The sequence below is a fragment of the Rhodnius prolixus genome, unplaced genomic scaffold, assembly GCF_049639745.1.
Source record: "Rhodnius prolixus isolate KJV_2025 unplaced genomic scaffold, Rpr scaffold_12, whole genome shotgun sequence".
In the NCBI taxonomy this organism is placed as follows: domain Eukaryota; kingdom Metazoa; phylum Arthropoda; class Insecta; order Hemiptera; family Reduviidae; genus Rhodnius; species Rhodnius prolixus.
Window position 1 is genome coordinate 11,545,822 of NW_027411635.1, and position 14,014 is coordinate 11,559,835.

A 14,014-nucleotide genomic window follows, 5' to 3' on the forward strand; every position below is an offset into this window, starting at 1 on the left:
GAAATCGTGTGAAGTGTTGCAAGGACGGTTTGCAGCTGTTCCAGAAGAATCCGCAGGAATTTAAGCGTCGTTTCGTCACTGTGGATGAAACATGGATACATCACTACACTCCTGAGACCAAAGAACAATCTAAACAATGGGTTACCAAGGGGGAATCTGCGCCAAAAAAGGCGAAGACCGTTCCTTCGGCCGGAAAGATTATGGCGACTGTCTTTTGGGATTCGCAAGGAATAATCCTCATCGACTATCTGGAAAAGGGTAAAACTATTACAGGTGCATATTATTCATCGTTATTGGACCGTTTGAAAACCGAGCTGCAAGAAAAACGCCCACGATTGTCCCACAAAAAAGTCCTTTTCCATCACGACAACGCACCAGCTCACACCTCAGCAGTTGTGGTCGCAAAATTAATGGAAATAGGGTTCCAACTCGTTTCACATCCCCCCCTATTCTCCAGACTTGACTCCCTCGGACTACTATTTGTTCCCCAATATGAAGAAATGGCTGGCGGGAAAAAGATTTTATTCAAACGAGGAGGTGATTGCAGAAACGAATGGCTATTTTTCAGACTTGGACAAATCCTATTATTCGGAAGAGATCAACAAACTAGAGCAGCGTTGGACGAAGTGTATAAGCCTAAAAGGAGACTATGTTGAAAAATAAAAAAGGTTTACCCCAAAAAATTAAGTAGTTTTTATTTTTGCACGGACTTTTCAAACGACCCTCGTAAATTCATTGTTACTATCTTCGATTTCAGTGCTGAAGAAATGGTCATCCTAGAAACAAAAGTTCAGTAGATAAAGTAAGAAAACTTAGTGTAAGAATACTTTTTTTGACCACTGTAACATAAGTTATGCTTAATATTAAATAAAACCTTTCGTTGAATGCAGGATTGAACATGCTCGAAATACTCCCCACTCCTTCAAAGTTCTGCTACACGCAGAGTATTATCTTGGTCACCTTTGAGGTACAGGAAGTGCAGTCTGGCCGCTTGTAATCCTGAGGAAAAACTTGAAATTCCATTCAAGGATTATTAAACTTACCCATACTCTAGTAAGTTGGAGTAACTGTAGAAAAACGCTAAGGCATTTATTATATTACATTATTACCACTTTTAACTGCAAAAGCGGGTTTTATCTTAAGGGTTCAGTAATTAAAGATTTTTAGCAGCAATCGCAATTGCATAAAGTATTAATGACATCTATACCTAAAAAAGAGATTCTAAAAAAAGTTTAAATTGCAACGTTTGCATTCAGCGTGCGTAATTTTAAGAATTGGACAAAACGTAAGGCTAATTGGAATTAGAAGCCTGGGCAGAAACGTGAATGGGGTGCCATATTGGGCCAGACGAGCTTACAAAGGTAATTATTATATAGAAGAAGACCGACAAAGCGTAATGGAAGGCGCAGCAGCGGTAGAGTGGAAGCGAGTATTGTATTGTTTTGGCGCACAATGAAGGCAGTAAAAACCGCAACTCTCTCACAATATTACGCCCACTAGAGTACTGCCGTCTGCAAACAGCGAGACATTTAACTTCCGGATCTCGTTTTCGCACAGCAATGCTACAATATCCGGGCTTCTAGCTGGACAAAAAGGTTTACACATTTATTGTAATAAAAGATCTGCATATTACTTGAGCAAATGTTTATACCACGTTAGTTCTATAGCAAAATTACCTGTCTTATAGAAGACGTAGGCTAATATTTCAGCGTAGATTATACTGCGTTACAGTTGCTAGCAGATATAAGTCCACACTTTGCTAATAAACTTTGCTGACTTAGAGCCAAAAGCGCAAAATAATTTTCGATAGAGCGGTTAAAGGGGAGGCCTGCAAAGCTAAGATGTATTGTGGTACATGGGTTCGATTCCCGGTCTAGGCCTTGGTTTTTATCTAATGGTTAATATGAGAACTTTATAGTAAAGTATGAGGTGTGGCTATTAAATAACGAGACTATTGCTATAAAACATTTTATTTTAAATTTATACATATTTAGTTATTATCACCTTCAATATACACCCCTCCCCTATCCCTACAACGCTCCATGCGAATTTACCATTGTTCGAAACAGTGCTGGAAGTCTTTTTCTGTGAGCTCCTGCATGACGCGTGCCGCTTTTTCTTTCACAGCTTCAACGGACTGAAATCCTGTTCCTTTTAATGTAGATTTGACTGGGATGTTGTACTTGGCTAGAAACAGACACAATGCAGTGTGAGCCAGCGCGCTGTCTTGATGTAGAACCCATGACTTGTTCTTCCACAAATCGGGTCGTTTTTTTCCTTACTCTTTCACGTAGTTGAGCAAGCACCTCACGGTAGTAATGTTGATTAATTATAATCGATATTTTCATTCGTTTTGGACGTGGAAGGGCGACCTTGGCGGTCATCATCTCCGACGTCTTCTCGGGCCATCTTGGAAATGCTTGAACCACTCAAAAAACTCGCGCACGTGATTAACATTCATCGACATAAACTTCATTTAATAAATGATCAAGTTTCAGTAGCGGTTTTACCAAGTTTTGATGTGAAATTTCACGACAATTCGTTGCTCTACTACAATGTGTATTATCATGTTTTCGGCAAAACGAAACTAACACCTCCTTACACAAACGACGGTTCCGGTCAAACTGATTTCTCTACAAACACGTGAGGCGCTGCAATCTAAAGAGAAGGCTTTAAGCTGCACAGCTGTCGGTCGTTAGGATTTGGCGCATGCATAGTTCTTTTGTAGCAGCATCAGTCTCCGTTATTTAATAGCCACACCTCGTATGTTGGCTATTCGCCTCTGTACATGACACCTTAAAAGGCATAATTTCACTTTACTTACCATACTTTAGAATATAAAACCTACATTTCACCGTAATTACCCTAAGACCTAATTCTAACGTCTTTGATCACCAAGAACTACTTTAAATTTTTTTTGTTCAGGTTGCATAATATATAAAATACATTTAATCGCCCTGCAATTATATGGGGCACCAAAATCGGACATTGTACTAAGAAAACAGTTTAGAAGCTAGTCTATTCCTTGCATTAAAAGTGCAATAACTAATTTTTATTTATTTATTTTAAAGAAAGCGCATCAAAATTTGAGATAATGTTTTACCTAAAGGTTTATTTTTTTTTTCTGCGCACTGCCGTCCTCCGGACAGTGTTCACACGTTACAGGGCAGCACTACCCATCAATGGAAGTGTAAAAAAGTTCACTTTTTGTGGTCATTTTTTTTCTTTTTTTCAAACCATGATTTCTTTATTTTAGGCTTAAGTAAAGTTGGTTGAGGTTAATTTAACCATTCCTTCATTTCCATTTAAAGTACGGTAGTTTCTTAAGTTGGACTAATGAAGGCCCCATTTATAGGGCCACCTTAATAAAGTGACTCTACTAATTGTTGAAGAATATTTTTGTTACCACAATTAGTTGGAGTTCAACCAAAATAAACCCGTAAGAAATATTTCATTCCAATTATTTTCCTGATTAAATCATATTAAAACGAATTTAAATTAGAACTAATAATTGGACATACGAGGTGTGTTCAAAAAGTAACGGGAATTTTCGTTTTTTGAAAAAAATATTTATTTATTCATCTACATTAATATTGTCTCCTTCAAAGTAGTCCCCTTCGCATACAATACACTTGTGCCAGCGCTTTTTCCAATCCTCGAAACACTTCTGAAACTCGATCTTTGTGATAGCTTTCAGCTCTTTCAGCGATTCGCTTTTAATGTCATCTATGCTTGTAAAACGACGGCCTTTTAATGTTCTCTTTATGTTTGGAAATAGAAAAAAGTCACATGGAGCCATGTCTGGCGAATATGGAGGCTGGGGCATCGTTAAAGTTTTGTTTTTGGCCAAAAATTCACAAACAAGCAATGAAGTGTGAGCAGGTGCATTATCGTGGTGCAAAATCCATGAATTGTTTTGCCACAAATCCGGGCGTTTTTTTTCGGATTGCTTCACGCAAACGGCGTTGAACTTGTAGGTAGTACTCCTTATTGATTGTTTGACCTTGTGGCAAGAATTCATGATGCACTATGCCATTAAAATCGAAGAACACAGTGAGCATAACCTTCACATTCGACCGCACTTGTCGAGCCTTTTTCGGTCTTGGCGATCCAGAATGCCTCCACTGGGACGATTGAGCCTTAGTTTCGACATCATATCCGTAAACCCATGTTTCGTCACCTGTTATAACACGTTTCAGTAGATCCGCATCGTTGTCGACTTCATTGAGTGACTCTTGAGCAACTTCCATTCTCCGCTGTTTTTGTTCGAAATTCAACAATTTTGGAACAAATTTTGCTGTCACACGTTTCATACCCAAAACATCCGAAAAAATTTCATGGCATGAGCCAATTGATATGGCAACATCATCAGCGACTTCTCTGATTGTGATTCGGCGATCGTTCATAACCATTTCTTTCACTTTTTTCACGTTTTTATCGGTTGTTGATGTGCTTGGACGTCCAGGTCGTTCATCATCTTCAACGTTTTCGCGGCCATCTTGGAAACGCTTATACCACTCGTAAATCCTTGTTTTACTCATAGCAGACTCACCATATGCCTTTATTAACATTTCATACACTTTATTTCATTTTTTACGCAAAATTTAATACAAATTCTTTGATCCATTTTTTTTAACAAACAAAAATCGCCAAGCTCGAAAAACACGTCTAACCTTAACGGCTGCCACTTAAGAAGTAAACAATGAATATTACTGAAAATTTTATCGTACTTCAGGGGCATGTGTACCAACATAATAAAAAAAAAAATTTACAATCAGACTCTCCAGACCCGCGAAATTTAAAAATTCCCGTTACTTTTTGAACACACCTCGTATTTTGAATACATCCACTTTTGTCTAGCAACCAATTTATACCTCCCCACGGATCCTTTTTTTGTTTTAAGGCCCAATCCATGGACTTTATGTATTTGCTCATGGAATCCATTGTGGGAACTAACCTCATGACATGGGTAACATGTTAATGTGGCCCATTATTTTTCTTTTTCTTAAAATTACGCACAATGAAAGGTTGATTGTAGTTAATTTTTTAATGGTCAGTGTTTACAAAATGGCCATTATTGCTAACAGAATAAAATCTAATAATGCCGGGAAGTACCGAAATTTAAGAAAATTTCGGCACCACTAAAAGTTTATAAAGGAAGAAAGAATAATGTGAATATAGGTCAAATTTTTTGTAAAATTTTCTTGCCAAACTTCCAACCTAGGTACTAGGTCAGTGATGGCAAACCTATGACCCACAATTGCTTGGCAAGTAAAGTAAAAGTAAAGTAATCGCCTATTTTTTCAGGCGGGGCTTAACGTCCAACTACCAAATTAGGTGTCGTGGACGGAGGCGACTAGCAAACATACTTTACTGTAAATTTCTTTTTATTAACCATTAAATAAAATCTAAGGCCTAAAGACCGGGGAATCGAACCCAGTACCACAATAAATATTAGCTTTACAGGACTCGCCTCTAACCGCTCGGCTACCGTGGCGCCTTGCTAGACAACCATTTGTTTGTTTACGCGGGTTGATTTAGATTTTCTAATTGTGATGGATAATTTATATTCTATCTGTATTTTTTTCAATCACGCATTGACACAAAAGCAATTTAAATGCTATCTAATAACCTTTTAGTTTGATCATTACAGTTCTACGTTATGCAAATGACGACAAATGCTTTTGTAGTATTTGAAATAAAGCAAAAGTGTTTACAAAATATCAAATAAAATGTTTACTCATATTTTGTTTGTTAAAAAAATCGACAACCCAAAGCAAATAACCATATTTAGATTTTTCTACAGATACGAGTAAAATACACACTTTTGTAAGGTTTTGTTCAGTTATGTCTGCAGAAAAGATACTTCCATAGCAATTGTCCCTTTAAGCCAACTGAATTTTAAAGATGTTTAGTTTTGAAAATATTCAGTTTAAAATTTTTAAACTTAACTCTTGTGCAAATAATGGGCATTAGTGACCCAAGAGCTAGTACTACTAAAAAAAAAATGAACAAAAATTTGACCCACGTCTCAAAAAGGTTCGCCATCCCTGGACTAGGTCATGCTCCGGGCTTATGTTTATTTGTTTATTTTATTATTATTATTTTAATTGATTTAAGGCGCATCAACATCTAAGGTTATTGGCGCCTGGAGATTTTTTTAGTGCACTGCCGACCTCCGGAAATACAGACAACACTATCCATCACCGGACAGTGAGCTGTAAGAGGCTGCTATGAAGAGAAAAATCTAAGTGGCCAGCAGCTGGATTCGAACTCGGGACCTCCGCATGGGAATACAATACGCTAACCGCATAGCTAATCCGTTTTCTTATTAACAATTATAATATTGTTTGCATTATTACAAGTATGGTTGTGACAACTTGTATCTAAAACTACTCTAGACGTCCCGCCCACATACAACCATTAAGACGTCTCATTGGCCATGAAATCTGTACGATCACAGTACCCTGTCTATTTCGGTGTAAGAGAATGTAAAAGTCTGAATAAAGAATGAATTGTGAAAAAGTTCTGTTCCCCAGGTACAACTTTGGTAGTCCCTGGCTTGACATAGTTGTAGATAAAATGAATTCCTGCGCTTTAATAAAATTGGGAATGAGAAGGCTGTAATAGTAGAAGGCACAGCTAGTTTTATTCTTATTCTATGGAGCTGGGGGAATCATTAGTTGTAGTGAGATAAGATGGGACCAAGCTTGTTACGGGACACCTCGGTAGCAGGTGAGCTCTCTTGACCAGGTAGCCGGTACACAGTTAGAGCCAGTTACGGCTTTCTTCAGCTTGTTAGCCACTCTCTCTCTATCTAGTCCCAGCATTCCATACTATCGCCGAGATTGTAGAGTCCACTACTTGCTCCTGGCTCCCAAAAATATATAAGTCGGCGCCCAATTCTCATTTTGGGTGGTCTCATCTTTTTTACTTAATTATCTGACTACCATGTCCTCAACTTGCTCCTACCCTTCACCGCCTCAACCAACACACTCCACTCGCCACCTAACTTGTCTAGAGAACTCCGTTGCTTATACGGCGGTTGTCACTTCACATCCTAAGTTTAGTGCTGGGACTCTTCTCGCAGCAGTATATCGTCGTCAATCTTTAAATAAACTTTTACCTCGTGATAGTCACCTCTTAGTTTTCTGTAGATTTATAAGCATGATTATTGGACTGTTAGTGCTAGTGCCGTCTTCTAGTTGTCGACAGCACTATTATTTATTTCCTGGCGCAAATATGAAAGTGTAGGATCTCCATTTTTAGTTTTATGGCATCTTAAACGAATGTAAAAAAACTATAATGTTAAATGTTAAGTGAAATTGTTGAAGTTTATTTTGTTTTTTAGGATAACCCCACAGAAAAGAGATCGCAGTCTTACATTCACATAAAACAAAAAGTAGAAGTAACTACAAAAATTATCTAAATGGGCTGGAAATGTATACATCCAACTAGCACAAAACAGTAAAGGGCTCATGATTAGAACACTTATCAGTCAAATACTGATTTGTTACTGCAATAATACAAATGATTCATGATACAACAAGCATAATTTGGTTTTATAACTTAATTCAAATACGTATAAACCATAATGCCGTGGAGGCGACTAGCAAACATACTTTACTGTAAATTTCTTTTTATTAACCATTAAATAAAATTCAAGGCCTCTAGACCGGGGAATCGAACCCAGTACCACAATACACATTAGCTTTACAGGACTCGCCTCTAACCGCTCGGCTACCGTGGTGCCTTTTTCTGCTACCTACATATTAGATAAATTAAAAAAGAACAAAATCCAGACGGGTTAAAAGGAAGAGGATTAGCTCAAGATAGCTTTACTGGATTTCCTCTCGGAGATCTCTGATTCGAATCCAGCTGCTGGCTCTTAGATTATTCTCTTCCTGAGGAGTGCTTCTTACAGTTTACTGTCCCGGTGATGGACCAGTAACTAGAGACCACAGAAAGAGCACTGAAACAAGCTCCGGAGCCCTTAAAAACAAAAAAAAATTAGATGAAGTTTCTGCATACCTTGAATGGAATATTTCGATTATGCGATTGGTCTTCTAAATCCTCAGTTAAGGTAGTGCATTTTAATTGGTAGTTGGACGTTAAGCCCCGCCTGAAAAAAATAGGCGATTACTACTTACTACTATAAAAAACCATAATGCTATCCAATTTATCTGCTATATTATATTCAGATTTTATGCACAAAATTTAATTAAAAGCTCGAACATATAATTAATACACTTTATTCATTTTCTCTCCCACTTTTTAATTAACTATACTTAAGTCTGACTATACTTATTTGCATAAATTATCATTAGAGTGATGCCAAATTCCCAATTTACAAGGCCTTGACAGTGATATAGTGTTATTTACTTTGTTAACATCAAATGATTTTAATAAGATAATATTGCTGGCATCATTTACATTTCTATCTACAGGGTGAACCAGTAAGTATTGTCCATAGGCCTACTGTGTGTAGTATATCTAAAGTGGAGTTCAATGACGTATTGGCCAACTTCATATTTTCCTCTGTTCTTGAGTGATGTCACTTTAAAGTTTTTTTCTAAAATCATTACTTTTTTCCAATAAAAATGTTATTACTCAGAAAGTTTTAGTCCGAATTCGATTCTGATGACACGGTTAGAAAGACAGATAAATTTTCTAAACATTGATACCATTTCGAAGCCTAAGTTATTCTCCAAACAGCCTCAATCTTCCTCCGAATGCTGGAAAAATAATAGTAATAGAAATTTTTAAGAAAACTCATTCGGCTCTTATGTGATCATTATCCGACCTAGGTGCTGGCACTTTTTATAAAAGTTTCCTTGTTTAATGGGCTTTCAAACGGTGTATCATTTTCCAGGATTCCTTTTATCTTCGTATGAGAAATTACGTTTGTTTTACAAGAAAACGTGTTCACGAGCACTCAACAGTGTTAGTTTATCAAGTTGTTTAATTCATTGAAAACTCTTTTAGATGGACCAGTAGTCAATTTTTAAAGTAGATTGTAGATTATTCACTCAGTCATAAATTCTCACTTTAATTCTAACTTTAAAAGTATTAGTGGTTTCGCGATAGAAGGGGAGCAATATTTAAATGAAAGATCGCCTAGTTCTAAGCTCAGAATTGTTAGCTAATTACGGATCATTCAGCCCCTCTACTTTAGAATCGTTTACGAAGATAGACTTTATAAATTTCAAAACTACATTGAATGCCCGGCAATGTAATACCCGCGACCAGTATATGTCTGTATAACTTTCTGATTGTATGCCTGAATTATATGCTTTCAAGAAATAGATAGGGGAAGATTGCTTACGTCGTACCGGTGCCTCAGTGATTTTGAGAAAACTGTGTACGCTATACAACTGGTAACACGGAATAAAGGTAACATAGAGCTATTTTCATTGTAAATTCGTATTGCGACTCATTCTTCTTACTGTTATCGTGTATTTGTAATCTTCTTTGGATAAGTACAAGATAGATAAATGCACCGTTGGATGTTAAATTTATATTATACATCTATCAGTGCATTATTTGCCTCATGAATTTTGTTAAAACTTAATTCAGCATTATTTTGGGGTCATATGAAGCAGATATAACGTTGTATCTTAAGTCGTACTCCCATATATTTCCTAAGTCGTACCTAAGTGGTACGATTTAAGCATCCATACATTATATTGGCATGTTTTTTTACAGGACTGCCCGCGCTTCAATGAGAAATCGCGCGTACTCGCACTACATTAACTAAAGAATTAACTGCTTCTCTCGAAATTATGAATAATCTCGACAATAATGAGAAAAAAAAGCAAGACATACATCAGAAAAGCACGTAAAAGTAAAAGCGTGAATATTAAAAAAACTAGTTTTGCAAAGTATGCTTTGGAGAACCGTGAAGAAAGCATGATTCAATGTTTGAAATGCAAGTTTTGGGTACATGATGTATGGTGCTGATGTGTCCAAAAGAACTAAAAAATGGCCCATAGCAAATAGCACTAAACCTACTTAATGGGAGTAATTTTAGCTTACGGTACGACTTAGGGAATAGGAGGTTCGAATTAAGATTCAGGTTTCCTAAGTCGTACCGATTTGACTTTTTTACGTTTTGATGTTTTAAAGAAACTGTAAACAAGGAATGTTTTAAGTTTTTTTTGTAAACATACTTAATATGCAGGGTGTCCCCAAGCTATATGGATAACGACTTTTTCTCGGAAACTAAGATAGCTAGAAAAAAAAAAACTCCCCCTTAGTCCCCTTAGTTTTTTCGTTAGAAATCCAAATTTAATTTGTAAATTTTTTTAGGTGCATCCAGAAGCGAGATACAGGCACCAACTTCATTTTTTTCAAATGGGGAGGTGTGGTTTTTATTTCAGAAATAGATTGCTCTATTTTTTTAAAAAGAAATTTTTCTTGAATTTACACGCCCATCAAATTGCCTATCGAGATATCTCTTTACATGCCTGGTGGTGTTATATCGGGGGGGCGATTCAGTGGCCACCTCGTTCACCGGACTTGACACCTATGGACTATTTCCTTTGGGGATACCTGAAAAACAAGGTGATTATTCATAACTTTTTTTCTTTCTTTCCTTATTTCTGCTTACCTAAAAGCATTTCTAAATCTAGGTGCATCAGAATCAAGCCGGAATTGCATCTGTTGGTGAACTAAAGCAGAGAATAATAGATGCCTGTAACTCGGTTAAAGCTGAATCTATTTCTTTGGCAGTAAGGGACAATTGGCAGAAAAGAGCATGTCTATGCATCTCTAATGGTGGAGGCCATTTCGAGTATGATCTGTTATATTAATGAGGAGTAAAATTTATAATAAAATAGTACTTTTCTTCTTATTCAATCAAAAAACCATTATAATATCATTTTGAAATTTCTTATAAGAATCATGTTTTCATTCATAACTACTAAAATATCGCTCACAGAAAGAAACCGTTCTAGTAAATTTGTCTTTAAAACAATAGAGGAATCTATTTCTGAAATAAAAACCGCACCTTCCCATTTGAAAAAATTAAGTTGGTGCCTGTATCTCGCTTCTGGAAGCACCGAACAAAATTTACAAAGTAAATTTGGATTTCTAACAAAAAACTAAGGGAACACGTATTTTTTAGTTTTTTTCTAGCTATCTTAGTTTCCGAGAAAAAGTCGTTATCCATATAGCTTGGGGACACCCTGTATACTTGAATGTATACCGCTGTTCCCAATAATGATTATAACCTACGTGTTTACGAACAAATTCTTCTGTTTTGGACCAATTTATCTTAGGTAGTACAACTAAAGCAACCTTCCCCTATAATTTGAAGTGAAGTAGAAAGTACCAACAATTTACTGTAAATTTCAGATAAAGTTAAGTTAGATGATCTCAACTACATTACCATTGAGGCATTAAACACAAGAACAATATTAGTTGGAGATATTGGGAGACAATCTCCCTAGGCAGCCATGGCGTATGATTCAGGTAGGCAAGCTCTCATCTTAACTTAAAGATCCAGCGGAGTTCAGTTAGAGTTAGACCCAAGGAATTATCATTCAAGTGACAAAGGTTAAATGAGTGGTGAAGTTCTCTGTATAAAAGGAAGCGGGATGAGAGAGAGACGCGGTTCTGAAGCCCCTGACCTGCTTTCATCTTGATCAACAAGGAGGCTAATTGATCCTTCCACGCAGGTATACCTTCCACAGAGGCCACAAAATCGCAGGAATACTTCTGAGCCAAGTGTATCCAATGTCGAAACCAGAAAATCTTTCTATTGATAATCTCCAACGCTAAGATTCTCGGTAAGCGGCACTGGGGGAGATCTAAGACTCTTAAAATATATTTAAAATGGAGTTTCAAAGTAAATACCTCCAACAGGTCCACAGCGGTCTCAATGTATAGCATATAGTTAGGCGAAGACGAGGGAAGTGCAAATAATTTTTTAATAAAAAATCTTTGGAGACTTTCTACAACATCATACTTTTGAAATCCCCAGACCTGGGCAGCTTTGAACTTTGTTCTCTTTGTAATTCAAGGTGCATTGAGGACGTGGTTCACTTTCTTGGTGACTGCTCAATTTTTTCTGAAATCCGGAGACTCTATTTCGGACGTTCAGTACTTACGAGAGAACAATTGATTTCTTTCCTAAATGGAACGCGAAATTGTCAACCTCTTGTTAAATATGCTCGCCATGCCTGGTCTTATCGTTATCAGCTGGTTCAGGAGTTTAATTATTAATTTATAATTCTGTTATATATTGGCTATTTCGTTTTATTTTTATTTCTAGGTCGGTTATATTTTTTGTTTATTATTACTATTATTATTTTTTGGTTTATTTGTTTTTCCTTTTCCTTTCTTTATCATTATCGTAACTTCGACTCCGGCTGACGGATTTTCCAAGCCGTATAATATTTTCATTTTGTAATTTGTAAATATTTCATATGAAGAATAAATATTATTATTACTTCTACTACTACTATTGGGAGACAATCTTGACGTAAAGCCTTTAAATTTGTTGATATTGCCACCGTGTACAAGTTTCGGCTGAGCGAATATGCTTTTTCTCTAAATAGATTTTAGTAGCTTTACTTTACTTTTAAGTTTATATTTTTACTTAACTTTAAGTTTAAATTTAGCGTGTATTGTATAATATTGAAGTTACGTAAACTGCGGTAAGAAAAGTGATTTCAAACATAACACAGACAAGCGTACAAAACACATTTCACTTTGTTAATTGGGGTACCCAAAACGTGCGCAACTTAATTTCAAAAGTTTGACAGGTTTGCAATTATTCTTACTGGGGAGTTAGAAATTAAAAAAAAAAAAATCCCTAATCAAAGTCATTATCTGAATGATAGATCATCGCTAGATCGTCTGCGCATGTACACCTCGGCCACAATTTAATTATAAGGTAGCGACCTACCGCAGGATTAACTTGTTTACGTCACTGTTTTTTGATGTATTAATTCGTAACCAGTCTTCACATATACAAATTTACTATTTATGTTTCTAATTAATTACTATAATATTCTAATAATATTAAGAGTATTCCAAGAAAAATGGTATCCCATTAAAATAGTTGAGAATAATTATACAGTTTGTTTGAATGGAGTGACAATCTGTCTGTTATTTGATATTAACTCATCTTACTACTCTCTATAGCGACATGCACCTACCTGCATAAAGGCCACGCAACCATCATGCACCTAGCCAACACCTAATACTTCGCCTACTTGAGAGCAATGTTGGAGCTCCCCCTGGAGGCCCCTAGCACGCCATTTCCCACTTCCGGCCGCATCTCGTGATTCCACTTCCCAGTTCCTGTTTGCTGTCTCACCACTCTACAACGAAACTCTCTTATAAAAAAAAAAAAGCCCCCTTACAGCAGTCATCGTATAATTCCCAGTTTAATAAATGTTTCTCAAAAACTAGACAGGATAGGTAGGTTACTTAATTCAAGTAGTTATTTTGTAGGGTCCGTGAAAATATATCGGACAATTGATAGTATTTGTTTTAGGCGGAGCTGAACGTCCAACTACCAATCAAGAAGTCCTGGACGAGGGGCGCAAGTACAATACTTTACTGTAAACAATTTTTTCTAACAAATAAAAAGTAACAATACGCGGGATTCGAACTGAGGATCCCTCACTTACAAAACCACGCTCATAAGCGCTAGACCAACACCCGTCCTTACATCATTTTTGAGTTTTCCCTGCAAATATCTGTTTTGCGGTCCCCTAAGTCAGAAAAAGAGGGTTTTTACAAAGTAGTTTGTATATTAGTCTGTATCCAACGTAACTTAAGAGCGAAAAGTTGCAATTTGGTATTTCGCATAGATACCAACAGATGTTGTCATAAGACGGTTTAGGTCAAAATTCGTCAAATGAAAGTACCACTTTACAAAATAGTTTTTTTCATTTGTTTTAAATTTTTTCTCCAAAAAAGGCTGTATTGATTTCTTTTAAAATTGGTGCACTAATTGTAAATATGCAGTTCTCAACTTTTATTATTCTCTTGTGCACTAAGA

The 14,014-nt window shown here is 36.4% G+C and overlaps 1 protein-coding gene across 2 annotated transcripts in view; it reads left to right on the top strand.

The window, feature by feature from the left end:
• The window catches only part of LOC141461609 (optomotor-blind protein-like), a 306,166-nt gene that overhangs the window by 216,950 nt on the left and 75,202 nt on the right, over positions 1-14,014 (top strand). The window lies entirely within an intron of this gene.